At 47.5% G+C, this 14341-nt stretch overlaps 1 protein-coding gene and 1 long non-coding RNA gene across 2 annotated transcripts in view; one reads left to right on the top strand and one right to left on the bottom strand.

Annotated features, from left to right (window-relative positions):
* Positions 1–14341, top strand: part of SNTB1 (syntrophin beta 1) — a 249238-nt gene that overhangs the window by 172373 nt on the left and 62524 nt on the right. The window lies entirely within an intron of this gene.
* LOC133260801 (uncharacterized) lies at positions 10726–12333 on the bottom strand. The gene is made up of 3 exons (XR_009740972.1): positions 12255–12333; positions 11691–11857; positions 10726–11076 (listed from the first exon to the last, which is right to left on the bottom strand). It is a non-coding gene; the product is annotated as an uncharacterized LOC133260801 (long non-coding RNA).

The raw sequence follows: 14341 nt of genomic DNA, 5'->3' as shown, positions 1-14341 counted from the left end.
GAGCTTTTGTGTGGCAGAGTTTATTAAAGTGAAAGAGGGCAGAGAAAGCCTCTGACAGAGACCTCAGAAGGGGGCAGAGAGTGTCCCCTGCTAGTCTAAGCAAGGCAGCTGTATACCTTCTTAACTGGTTCTTACAGTAAATCAAAAGAACATCTCAAGCTTGTAAAGATCTTACTAGACCCACTCCCATAATTTACATTTTAAGATGACAGGATTAGAACTAACAATAGAAAGATCTTACCAGATCTTACCATTCCCATAATATACATTCTAAGATATCAGTTGTGGATGTGACTGGTGGTAGAAGCAAGGTCCGATGCTGTAAAGAGCAATATTGCATAGGAAGCTGAAGTGTTAGGTCCATGAATCAGGGCAAATTGGAGGTGGTCAAACAGCAGATGGCAAGAGTGAACATCAACATTCTAGCAATCAGCGAACTAAAATGGACTGGAATGGGTGAATTTAACTCAGATGACCATTATATCTACTACTGTGGGCAGGAATCCTTTGGAAGAAATGGAGTAGCCATCATGGTCAACAAAAGAGTCCGAAATGCAGTACTTGGATGCAATCTCAAAAACAACAGAATGATCTCTGTTCATTTCCAAGACAAACCATTCAATATCACAGTAATCCAAGTCTATGCCCCAAGCAGTAATGCTGAAGAAGCTGAAGTTGAACGGTTCTATGAAGACTTACAAGACCTTTTAGAACTAACACCCAAAAAAGATGTCCTTTTCATTATAGGGGACTGGAATGCAAAAGTAGGAAGTCAAGAAACACCTGGAGTAACAGGCAGATTTGGCCTTGGAATATGGAAGAAGCACGGCAAAGGCTAATAAGAGTTTTGCCAAGAAAATGCACTGGTCATAACAAACACCCTCTTCCAACAACACAAGAGAAGACTCTACACATGGACATCACCAGATGGTCAACACTGAAATCAGATTGATTATATTCTTTGCAGCCAAAGATGGAGAAGCTCTGTACAGTCAGCAAAAACAAGACCAGGAGCTGACTGTGGCTCAGATCATGAACTCCTTATTGCCAAATTCAGACTTAAATTGAAGAAAGTAGGGAAAACCAGTAGACCATTCAGGTATGACCTAAATCAAATCCCTTATGATTATACAGTAGAAGTGAGAAATAGATTTAAGGGACTAGATCTGATAGATAGAGTGCCTGATGAACTATGGAATGAGGTTCATGACATTGTACAGGAGACAGGGATCAAGACCACCCCCATGGAAAAGAAATGCAAAAAAGCAAAATGGCTGTCTGGGGAGGCCTTACAAATAGCTGTGAAAAGAAGAGAAGCAAAAAGCAAAGGAAAAAAGGAAAGATATAAGCATCTGAATGCAGAGTTCCAAAGAATAGCAAGAAGAGATAAGAAAGCCTTCCTCAGCGATCAGTGCAAAGAAATAGAGGAAAACAATAGAATGGGAAAGACTAGAGATCTCTTCAAGAAAATTAGAGATATCAAGGGAACATTTCATGCAAAGATGGGCTCGATAAAGGATAGAAATGGTATGCACCTAACAGAAGCAGAAGATATTAAGAAGAGGTGGCAAGAATACACAGAAGAACTATACAAAAAAGATCTTCACAACCCAGATAATCACGATGGTGTGATCACTCACCTAGAGCCAGACATCCTGGGATGTGAAGTCAAGTGGGCCTTAGAAAGCATCACTACGAACAAAGCTAGTGGAGGTGATGGAATTCCAGTTGAGCTATTTCAAATCCTGAAAGGTGATGCTGTGAAAGTGCTGCACTCAGTATGCCAGCAAATTTGGAAAACTCAGCAGTGGCCACAGGACTGGAAAAGGTCAGTTTTCATTCCAATCCCGAAGAAAGGCAATGCCAAAGACTGCTCAAACTACTGCACAATGCACTCATCTCTGCTGCTGCTGCTGCTAAGTCGCTTCAGTCATGTCCGACTCTGTGTGACCCCATAGACGGCAGCCCACCAGGCTCCCCCGTCCCTGGGATTCTCCAGGCAAGAACACTGGAGTGGGTTGCCATCTCCTTCTCCAATGCATGAAAGTGAAAAGTGAAAGTCAAGTCACTCAGTCGTGTCCGACTCTTAGCGACCCCACGGACTGGAGCCTACCAGGCTCCTCCGCCCATGGGATTTTCCAGGCAAGAGTACAGGAGTGGGTTGCCATTGCACTCATCTCACACGCTAGTAAAGTAATGCTCAAAATTCTCCAAGCCAGGCTTCAGCAATATGTGAACCATGAACTTCCAGATGTTCAAGCTGGTTTTAGAAAAGGCAGAGGAACCAGAGATCAAATTGCCAACATCCGCTGGATCATCGAAAAAGCAAGAGAATTCCAGAAAAACATCTATTTCTGCTTTATTGACTATGCCAAAGCCTTTGACTGTGTGGATTACAATAAACTGTGGTAAATTCTGAAAGAGATGGGAATACCAGACCACCTGACCTGCCTCTTGAGAAACCTATATGCAGGTCAGGAAGCAACAGTTAGAACTGGACATGGAACAACAGACTGGTTCCAAATAGGCAAAGCAGTACGTCAAGACTATATATTGTCACCCTGCTTATTTAACTTCTATGCAGAGTACATCATGAGAAACGCTGGGCTAGAAGAAGTACATGCTGAAATCAAGATTGCTGGGAGAAATATCAATAACCTAAGACATGCAGATGACACCACCCTTATGGCAGAAAGTGAAGAGGAACTAAAAAGCCTCTTGATGAAAGTGAAAGTGGAGAGTGAAAAAGTTGGCTTAAAGCTCAACATTCCGAAAATGAAGATCATGGCATCTGGTCCCATCACTTCATGGGAAATAGATGGGAAAACAGTGGAAACAGTGTCAGACTTTATTTTTTGGGGCTCCAAAATCACTGCAGATGGTGACTGCAGCCATGAAATTAAAAGACGCTTACTCCTTGGAAGGAAAGTTATGACCAACCTAGATAGCATATTGAAAAGCAGAGACGTTACTTTGCCAATAAAGGTCCGTCTAGTCAAGGCTATGGTTTTTCCTGTGGTCATGTATGGATGTGAGAGTTGGACTGTGAAGAAAGCTGAGCGCCAAAGAATTGATGCTTTTGAACTGTGGTACTGGAGAAGACTCTTGAGAGTCCCTTGGACTGCAAGGAGATCCATCCAGTCCATTCTAAAGGAGATCAGCCGTGGGTGTTCTTTGGAAGGAGTGATGCTAAAGCTGAAACTCCAGTACTTTGGCCACCTCATGCCAAGAGTTGACTTATTGGAAAACACTCTGATGCTGGGAGGGATTGGGGACAGGAGGAGAAGGGGACGACAGAGGATGAGATGGCTGGGTGGCATCACCGACTCAATGGACGTGAGTCTGAGTGAACTCCGGGAGTTGGTGATGGACAGGGAGGCCTGGCATGGTGTGATTCTTGGGGTGGCAAAGAGTCAGACACAACTGAGTGACTGAACTGAACTGAAGATATCAGAATTAGTCAGAAGGTTTTCAGGAAGGAGAAACTGTCCTCAAGCAGGATACACTGTTGTTGTATAATCCTTAGTGCAGAGTTTAAACTGAGTTGTTTGTTGTGTATCATCAGTTCCGGGCTTAAAGAAAAAAACATTTTATGTGACTAAGACTAAGGAATGTAGAGAAAAAAGGGTGTTTGTCCTTTCCTCCTCCTTGAGAATTCCAGATCCCTATCTCCTCCCCAGCGGGGACCCTGGACTTCTTGTCAACCTGCCTAGGAATTGACTCTCTCAGAATCTGCCTGCAATTCAAGAGACTTAGGTTCAATCCCTGGGTGAGGAAGATCTGCTGGAGAGGGGAATGGCAACTCACTCCGGTATTCTTGCCTGGAGAATTCCATGGGTAGAGGAGCCTGGCGGGCTACAGCCCATGGGTTTGCAAAGAGTTGGACATGACTGAGTGACTCTCACACACGTAATCCTTATTATTGCCAGTGGTTTGCCCGGCAACTTTGTTTTGTCTCAGAGAACATCTGGCTACATGGTTCACCTGCCTCCTCATTCCAGACTCACTGTTCTTTGCACTCTGCTCTGCGTGCACATAGACTGAGTCTTGTGCGAACTATGTCTGCCTGCTTCTTCTCAGTCGCAGGTGTCCTGGGCTCTGCACTACACACCCTTTTCTCTAGTTTCTTTGTTTACCTGTAGGGCTGCTTTCTGCTCATTAGCACCTCCAGTGATGGGTGTGAAAGAGGGCGAGATGCAGTTTTCCTGAACTGGATTCTTTCCAGAAGCCTTGGGGGGGAGATGTGTTGGTGGAGGAGGGAGGGGAGGGACTCCACCAGTGAAGATGGAGCTTGTGAGCAGGGCTGTTTCACAAAAGCTTCAGATGAACATTTATCTTATGACCCAGGTCCCCCAACCCGGACACACTAAGATAACCTGAAGTCAATGCTGTCAGTGCAAAATCATGCCTTGTGTGTGTGTGTGTGTGTGAGTGTGCAATGCACAGCTTAATTGCACACATCTTATGTGATTAAAATGCTTCAGCGTAGCATTTTAGCTAAGGTGAATTTGGGAAACCTAGAAATGAGATTGGAGTCAATAAATCCAATAAGAATCAACTGAACGAATATGCCGGAAGCAGGGAAGCGGGTGGGGGTTGGGATACAAGATAAAGTAGAGGCCCGAGCATAGACGCTGGACCAGACCTGCCCCCAGCCCCCTCCAGTGCTCTTGCCTGGAAAATCCCGGGGACAGAGGAGGCTGGCGGCCTGCGTCCATGGGGTCGAAAAGAGTCGGACAAGACTGAACGACTGTCGCTCATTGCCTGTTGGCTGGGCGACTTTAGGCAAGTTTCTTAAAGTCTTTGAACCTCAGTTTTTGTGTCTCTAGAAAAAGAGACATTAATACCTACCTCAGAATGTGTATGGTTTAAATGAAAAGTTTTACAGACAGTGTCTGGCACAGGGTCTGGCACGTCGCATCTGCTACGTCTAATGCAACGTGTGAAGGCAGCTCTCTCACCGCACATCTTACTGCACTCTCATCTAAAGAGTTTTTTTTAAGTGGGCTTTGTGTAAGGCTTTTATAACTCCCAAGTTTGTGAATGCTACTAACACACAGAGAAGAAACGGCAACCCACTCCAGTAGTCCTGCCTGGAGAATCCCAGGGACGGAGGAGTCTGGTAGGCTACAGTCCATGGGGTCGCAAAGAGTCGGACACGACGGAGCGACTTCACTTCACTTCACTAGCACACAGGGCATACTTCCTTCTACCAAGTGCAGTGAGGAGGGCTCGCACTGGTGCTGTGACCGACTCTTGATCCATCAGTGGCTCAGAAGGGCCAGCTGAACGTTCTTTTCTTTCGCTCCCCCAGCTTGTTTTCTGCGGAGAACCGCCACTTTCATAGAGCTCCGTCCCTGATACCGAGTCTGGCTTTTTAGGCCATTTTCCAAGGAGCAGCTGAGCAGGGTGGGCATGTGTGGGTGTGTGTCTCCACCGGCGTCTCTTGAGGGGAGAGCTGCTCTGTCTGCGGAGGGCGGTGGGCTGGCTTCCCCTGGGGCTGTGGCAGCCCAGACTTTCAGATCTGACCTTAGCAAAACGACAAGTGACGACAAGTCATCAGCATTTACGGTCATGCTCAGTAACAACTCTGTCAAATCCATAAGAGCCAAAGATCTACTGTTTGTTGTAGATGACAAGCTGAATCCAAATGTGTAGCCCCCAAGAATGCCACCAGATTTAGGGAGGAGGAAGGAACAGGGTGACTGGGATTTCTAGGGAAAGCTTGAAGGGAAAAATCAGACTTGAGGAGCATCTATGTGACGCCTGGAAAAGAGGTCATAAAGTCAAAGTTATGTAATCTCAATTTCCATCTAAAAAGAATGTGAAATTCATTTGTATGGACAGTCATTCCCTTCTCCAGGGGATCTTCCCAGCCCAGGGATTGAACCTGGGTCTCCTGCACTGCAGGTGGATTTTTTACAGTCTGAGCCACCAGGGAAGCTCAGATTTTATATATATAATTGTAACCAAAACTGTATTATTAAGCTTTAGAAGTAATTTTATGTTTAATCAACTATTAATTATAAAAACATTCTTCTAAAGTTTGTATAAACTTGATTAAATAAAGAAATGGTATCTGCCTGTGATGCAGAAGATGCAGGTTTGATTCCTGGGTGGGAAAGATCCCCTGGAGGAGGGCCTGGCAACCCACTCCAGTGTTCTTGCCTGAAAAACCCCATGGACAGAGGAACCTGGTGGCCATGGTCCATGGGGTCACAGAGAGTTGTACTGAAGCAACTGAGCACACACACATTCAGTACCTATAACCCTCATTCAATAAACAACCACTGAGCACACAGACTCTGCCAGGCAGGCTGGAGTCCTGGGAATATGACAGCGAACAGCAGACAAGGTCCTTGCCGTGTGAGCTTACACGCCAGCAGGGGAGATGGATAGTACACAAGAAAGCAAGCAGTTCAGACAGCCGTAAGTGCTATAAAGGGAACGAGCATTTTGCATGTGGGAAGTGATCTTAGGTAACTGTTCATGATGGGCAAGGCAGTGGGTTGGAAATTCAAAGAGGTTCTCGAGAAACTCACCAACAAATGGGGAAGACAGACATGCAATCTTAGAATCTCAAATACAGAACTGTGTGTGTGTTAACTTGGTATTAAATCCTGTGAGAGTTCATAGGAAGCAATCATCTGACTTGGCCTAAGAAGGTAGGAAAGTTGTGAAGGGGAATCTTAAGAACCAGGTAGAGGAAGACTTTTTCGGTTGCAAGAATAGCATGTGCAGAGATTTAATGGAGCAAAATGCATGGCCGTTCTTTTAAAAAGAGCTGTTAACCTTGGGTGGCTGGAGCACTGAATATACACCTTCAGGTCATTCTGTCTTTCTTAGCAACGCTCTTAGGCAGTTGTACCCTCACTCATATGCTGCTGTATTGCGTTTTTAGAATTCTTCTTTGGAACTGCCTTCAAAGACAGTTTCTTAGCAACGTGTGAATACCTGCTTTAGAGGCACATAGACATCCTCTCCTGGTCCAAATATGTCATTACTGTATCTCTTTCACCTTCACCCTGTTTGGCTCAGTCCCAGCACCCTTTACCCCTTTAGACAATAACTCGAGCCCCGCGGAGCTAGGGACCTGGAGCTGCCTTTTGCCTTTTGCTGTCATGGATCGAAGCCAGGGCGAAGAGGCTTGCATAACTCACTGAAGCTATGAGCCAAGCTCTGCAGGGCCACCCAGGACAGACAGGCCATAGTGCAGGCTTCGGACAAAACGTGGTCCCTTGGAGGAGGGAATGGCAGCCCACTCCAGTATTCTTGCCTGGACAGCCCCGTGGACAGCATGAAAAGGCAAAAAGGTGTGACACCGGTAGGTGAGCCCCCAGATCAGAAGGTGTCCAAATATGCCACTGGAGAAGTATGTGAGTCGCTCAGTCGTGTCTAACTCTTTGGGACCCCATGGGCTGTAGCCCACCAGGCTCCTCTGTCCGTGGAATTCTCCAGGCAAGAATACCTTCTCCAGGGGATCTCCTCAACTCAGGGATGGAATCCCGGTCTCCTTCATTACAGGCAAATTATTTACCGTCTGAGCCACCAGGGAACCCCACTGAGGAAGAGCATAGGGCAATTACGAATAGCTCCAGGAAGAAGCGAAAATGGTGCTCAGTTGTAGGGGTGTCTGGTGGTAAGAGTAAAGCCCGATGCTGTAAAGAGCAGTATTGCATAGGAACCCGGTAGGTCCATGAATCAGGTACTCAATGGCCATAAATCTGAGCAAACGCCAAGAGACAGTGAAGGACAGAGGGGCCTGGCGTGCTGCAGTCCGTGAGGACACGGCTTAGCGAGGGACAGCGCTGCTGTGCAGGTAAGCCTGACCGCCAGGGCACCGCGTCCAAAGTGCCCGAGGGAGCTGGATGCTGTAAATTCCTGCGGAAGATAGCTCAGCAGCGCTTCTAGGGAGCCTGCCGGCCTCGCTGGGCCAGGGCTCTGTCCCACTTTCCCACCAGGCTTAGTGAGTTTTCCACGTCGGGTCCATTTTCACCCAGTGTATATAAATCTGTAAGCTCGGGACTACCGTTTTTTTAAGTTTGAGAACAGTGACATACTGCTTTTAGTCTGGGGCCTTATGCATTGCACCAGAATAGATTTAGAAGGGAACACTCCAGTGTGTCTCTCACAGAAAAGTCCTTCTTCAGTTTCCCGACTCCGAGAACCACTGAGTTATGTGTGATCAACAGTTGTCTTGATTTCTTTGGGCTGCTGTAACAACATGCCACAGCCTGGGTTTCCTGGGTGGCGCAGTGGGAAGGAGTGTGCCCGCCAGTGTGGGAGCTGCGGGTCTGATATGCGGGTTGGGAAGGGCCCCTGGAGTAGAAAATGGCTGCTGCTCCAGTATCCTTACCTGGAAAATCCCGTGACAGAGGCGCCCGGCGGGCTGCAGTCCACGGGGCTGCCGAGAGTTGGACAGGACTGAAGACACATACATAGGCTGGGTAGCTTGTGCACAACAGAAATGTCCTTCTCACAGGTCTGGAGGCTGGACGTTCAGATCCAGGTGCCGGCACGGGCAGGCCAGGACCGCTTTCTGGACTGCAGTCTTCTTGTCTTCAGACGGGGGAGGGCCAAGAAGGCAGGGTCCCTCTGGAAGATCTTTTGTTGGGCACTGACCCCACTCATGTGGGTTCCATGCGCTCACGACCTAATCACTTCCCAGAAGCCCCACCTTGTAATACATCGCCTTGTCCATTAGTTTTCAACATACGGACTTTGGGGAGATGCGAACTTTCAGGCCATAACTGCATTGCTTCCTAGTGATTCCATCTTCGTTTGCTGTGACCCTCCCAGGAACTGGCTGGTTCTGGTCCGTCTAACACCAGAGCAGAGCTGAGGGCCGTCCTCCTAACGAGTGAGCACGGGGCCGCGCACCCAGCCAGAGGCCGCCTCCGTGGTCTGCAGGAATCGCGTCCGTTTTCAGGAAGCACACAGGGGCACGGGAGATGCTGTGTGCCTCGTGGCTGTCGTGGTGCAAAGTGCTCACTGGGGTGCCGCCCAGAACAGGTGCGATCGTTGAAAGCAAGGGCCACGTTTTGAATCGTGCTGACAAGAAAGCTGGGTCTTGGGGCTGGAATGATTAGTTTGACCTTTCATTTTTAAGTGGTTTTATGAAAATGTGAACACTGCATGCTCTGTAATTTTAAACAGGAAGTGTTGGATTTGTTTCCTTTTTTTTCTTTTTTCAAACCAGACCTACAAAAATCAAGCTAACTTGAAGTACCCATGTAGGGTCAGGTAATCATCTCTAAAATACCAGCTGCTGGGAGCCTGTAGTCCTTGTTCCACTCTTAAAGAAAGGAAAACTGTTGGTGAGAGCAAGACAGTCCTACCCAGAATGTCCTAGTCGGTAATTACTGCGGGGCATGACGGATTTGGAGGCCTGAGGAAGCCTTTCTTCTCGGAAGTAATTTTTCTGCCCTGCTGGGGTTTGTCGTCCTCCGGGAGAAGATGAGAGGAGGTGTGTGAGCAGTGTTTTCTGCCAAATGGTGTATTGTGAGGGATGACTTGAGAGGCCCCGACCTGGGAAGGACAGCTTTTAAAGGGCTCTTTATTACTGTGCCTGTTTAAGGAAGAAGTTGGTGGGAAGGAAGGAAGGAGTGAGGAAGCGGGGAAAAGAGATGGAAAGGAGGGGAAGAGAGAGAAACGCTGCTTCAATCATTTTACCTCCACTGGATTTAAACCAGCAAATGTTACAAAAATAGCATTTACATTTAAAGAGACATGCTTCACACTTTCACTTGGACCCCTAACGCTTGATATCTGACTCCTGGAAATACGAGAACAGCCCTTGACTGTTCAGGGCTCTTATTTTGGAGATAAATCCCGCAGACGTTTCATGTGAGTGGAGGGCAGATCAGTAACCGTGAAGCCTCGTGGGTCCTGCAAAGCGAAGTTCCTCCTCCCATCAGTTTTTAACTAGGCCCATGTTTGCCATCCTCCCCGAGGGCCAAGTGGAGCGCGACATGCTGGGTGTGGGCCGTGGGGTCAACACCGAGCTGCTGACCTCGGCGTCGAGGAGCCCTCGGCCGAGACACTGACCCAGGCTCCAGCACGTTGCTGGATCCATAATGAGTTGTGTGGGGTGCATATTAACCCAGGCTCTGGCTGTGCTAACGCCAGACTCCCCGTGGGATGGAGCTGGGAGGTGGGCAGCAAGATGCCCAGGGCACTGACATCGTACTAGACGTGAGCAATTAGCAAAGCTGTGTTGCAGAAGCACTGCTTCTTAGCTTCTGGGAAGTAAGAAGCCATCAAGAAGTGGGAAAGTGTGCTATCTTACATCTCCTTTTGAATAAAAAATCCTTCCACATCAGAGCGGTGCTTTATGAACTGTGAAATAGGGAGGAAAGTTGAAATGTTTAAAGAGTCGGGTAATAGCTTTTATTACCACAGGGAAGCTGACTTCCAGCCCTGCTGTTGAGTAAGAGCAGATTTAGGACCTTTGGGCGTGGTCACGAGGCTCTGGCCACCAGGGCAGTGCTGTGCTACCTGGTTTTTGTTTGTTTTTTCAGGAGACGACAGGTCAGAGGTACCAAAGGGCATGGTGCTCTGGCCTTAGAGGACAGCTGCACACAAACATTTCTACCAGTACATTCTGGGAGACGGAATATGCCGGAGAAGGAATCACGCCTAAGTTTTTCTTGCAGCCGGAGTGCCCACCTCTGTTACTGGCTCCTGGTTCACGGCACACGGGTTGAACTGGTTAAGGAGCTGAGAAAATCAATTACAATTCCAGCCATGCTGCGGAAGATGGTGTTTGACTTTGGCCACGGCACCTCTCTTAAGTTTGTTCCAACTGCCTCATTTTACAGATGAGGAAACTGAGGCAAAGAACGGTGAATGACCTTTCACTTAATGCCCTGCTTCCCCTAAGCATTAAGTTTCTGTAGGAGAGGAGACTGCCTGCTATGACGGCACAGGTCGACAGTGGACACCGAGCCCCGAGCCCCCTTCTGCCCTTCACCCTGCTCCGTCCACGCACCCTGCTCCGTCCACGCACCCTGCTCCGTCCAGTTCTTGCTTCCTGGGGAAACCTCTGATGGCTTCTCTCAACTCTTGCATGCAGCCCTGCAAAAGGTGATGGTGTGCCTGTGAGTGTGCTTTGTAAACTGTAGAGCTCCATACAAGTGCCAGCTATTATTATGAAATTATTTTTCATGACATTGCTTTCCAAACTGTTAATACAGTTTAAAAGAGGTAATGTAAAAGATAAAGAAGAAGTAATGGGATCCATGACCAAATAACTTTGAAAACAAGGCTGTGTGTGTGTGTGTGTGTGTTAAGTCGCTTCAGTCCAACTCTTTGAGATCCCGTGGACCGTAGCCCACCAGGACCCTCTGTCCATGGGACTCTCCAGGCAAGAACACTGGAGTGGGTTACCACGCCTTCCTCCAGGGGATCTTCCCGACCCAGGGTTCAAACCTGTGTCTCTTGCGTCTCCTGCGTTGGCAGGCGGGTTCTTTACCACCAGTGCCACCAGGACGCCCCAAAAGGCTCTATTTTACCTGTGTTGACAGCTCTGAGAGGTCTCGATATAAAGAAACCCTGTGACTGTGTTGACATGGCGGTCCCTAAGTCTGTCTCACCGTTGTAGCTCTCCACCTTTACCTTTACAGAACCAGATACAAAGAATGTCACGTATCTTGTGTAAGTGTCGATAGATGTTATGTTCACTTACTGACCGTCACTGAGTGTCTGGTGTGTCAGCAGCAGTGTTGTAGTGCTTCTCGAAAGTTTTGTAAGAAAATTCATCTGGTGGACTCTGGGGTAGGACTTCCCGGTGTGATGATCTTCCAGCTGCGTGACCTGGACAAGCCCACTCCATGTTTCTAAGGCCCAGTCTTCTTATCTGTGAAAGGGGTATAATGACGACTTTGCAAAGGTTTGGGAATATTAAGTGATATCATGTAAGCACAACGCTTGTCACAGCATCTGTCCTAGTCCATCCAAGCAGCTATAACCAAATACCACCCACAGGCTGCCTGTGAACAACAGAGACATTTTCTCACGTCTGGAGGCTGTAAGTCCAAGATGAGGGTGCCAGACTGCGGCCCTCTCTCAGATCCAAACTTCTTGTATTTTCACTCGACAGAAGTGGGGAGGGATCTCCGAGGAGTCGCTTTCATAGGAGGTAAAAGCCCCTTTAGGAGGCCTCTGCCCGGCTCGTGGAATCACCTGCCAAAGCCTCGGACATCCTAATTCCATCACCCTAGGGCTTCCCAGGGGCAAAGTGGTGAAGAACCCACCTGCCAGTGCAGGAGAAACAGGGTCAGTCCCTGGGTCGGGAAGGTCCTCTGGAGAAGGGAATGGCTACCAGTTCCAGTATTCTTGCCTGGAGAATCCCATGGACCTGGAATTCCATGGCGGGCTGTAATCTACAGTGTCACAAAGAGTCAGACACGGCTGGCGAATAACACTTTAACACACTACTACTATCATTATTATTATTATTTTTACTTTGTGACCGCTATACAAGATGGAAACATGAAATAGCTGTAGAGTGATCACTTTCCTTCAGTGCATTCTGCCCAGTGCTAGAGTTAAATTTTATCAGTTAACTGCAGACACCATGATATGGAAATTTGGTGATTCACAGTTTGGAAGGACACCCGGAAGGCTCTACAAAGATGATATGTGAGCTAATCTTAAAGTAGATATCTTCCAAGTAAGAACAAAACAACCCCACTAATAAACAGAAAAACAAACAAACAAAAAAAAACACACAGAAATTCAAGGACGTTTACTGCCTGTCCGGCAGTGCCTTCGTGGTAGCTTTGCGATTTGGCGTCCTATCGCCTTATGTCCAGAGCTGACTCGTCTTTCTCTGATTTAATTTTCTGCAGAGACTGTCACGTGTGCATGCTTAGTCGTGTCCAACTCTTTCCGACCCTGCGTATGCAGCCACCAGGCTCCTCTGACCGTGGGATTTCCCAGGCAGGGATACTGGACTGGGTTGCCATTTCCTCCTCCAGGGGGTCTTCCTGACCCAGGGATGCATCTCCTGCTTCTCCTGCATTGCAGGCAGATTCTTAACCCACTGAGTCATCAGGGAAGGTCCAGAGACTGTAACAGGAAGTGTTAAAAAAAAAAAAAGACTCTACAAATATTCAAAAGTAATTTAAAAGAATAGTTTCAGTTTCTTTTTCGACTTTCCCCCCTACAGCTTCTAGTTGCTATTTGATAACTTTTGACTTTTATGCTTCTCTCTTGTGTCCCCTCTTTGGTAACTGGTCAACAAGTGGCTCAGAGTGACCATGAACCAAGGTTTAATTACTCCCAAGCTTAGTGACGGATAAAACTAATAACGTCCAGCATTAATTTCTTCAGTGCTCTGGTTAGCATTATCAAGAAAATTCAGCAAACTTAGGTTAATTGCCTATGGGAGGTTCAGCCCCGTTCAAGGGCACACGTGGGCTACAGATGCAAAAACCAGTCCTTGTCCTCAAGTAGTTTATACGCTAATCAAGGAAGGAAGTAGCAAAGTGAGAAGTTTCAAAAGCAAATAATGATCCACAGAGAAAACCGCAGTCTGACTGGGCCAAATAAAGTCCTCCTGTGATTAATTAGATACACATGTGATCAGGTGGGCTGAGACCATTGCTCCAGCCTCATCAGTTCAGTTCAGTTCAGTCGCTCAGTCGTGTCCGACTCTTTGCGACCCAATAAATCGCAGCACGCCAGGCCTCCCTGTCCATCACCAACTCCCGGAGTTCACTCAAACTCACGTCCATCGATTTGGTGATGCCATCCAGCCATCTCATCCTCTGTCGTCCCCTTCTCCTCCTGCCCCCAATCCCTCCCAGCATCAGAGTCTTTTCCAATGAGTCAACTCTTCGCATGAGGTGGCCAAAGTACTGGAGTTTCAGCTTTAGCATCATTTCTTCCAAAGAACACCCAGGGCTGATCTCCTTTAGAATGGACTGGATGGATCTCCTTGCAGTCCAAGGGACTTGCAAGAGTCTTCTCCAACAGTTCAAAAGCATCAATTCTTCAGTGCTCAGCCTTCTTCACAGTCCAACTCTCACATCCATACATGACCACTGGAAAAACCATACCTTGACTAGACAGACCTTTGTTGGCAAAGTAATGTCTTTGCTTTTGAATATGCTATCTAGGTTGGTCATACCTTTCCTTCCAAGGAGCAAGCGTCTTTTAATTTCATGGCTGCAGTCACCATCTGCAGTGATTTTGGAGCCCGAAAAAATGAAGTCTGACACTGTTTCCACTGTTTCCCCATCTATTTCCCATGAAGTGATGGGACCAGATGCCATGATCTTCGTTTTCAGAATGTTGAGCTTTAAGCCAACTTCTTCACTCTCCTCTTTCACTTTCA

Source organism: Bos javanicus, chromosome 14, assembly GCF_032452875.1.
Source record: "Bos javanicus breed banteng chromosome 14, ARS-OSU_banteng_1.0, whole genome shotgun sequence".
NCBI classification, from domain to species: Eukaryota; Metazoa; Chordata; class Mammalia; order Artiodactyla; family Bovidae; genus Bos; species Bos javanicus.
Note: the sequence above shows the minus strand (reverse complement) of the source record. Positions and strands in the feature narration are given on the sequence as shown.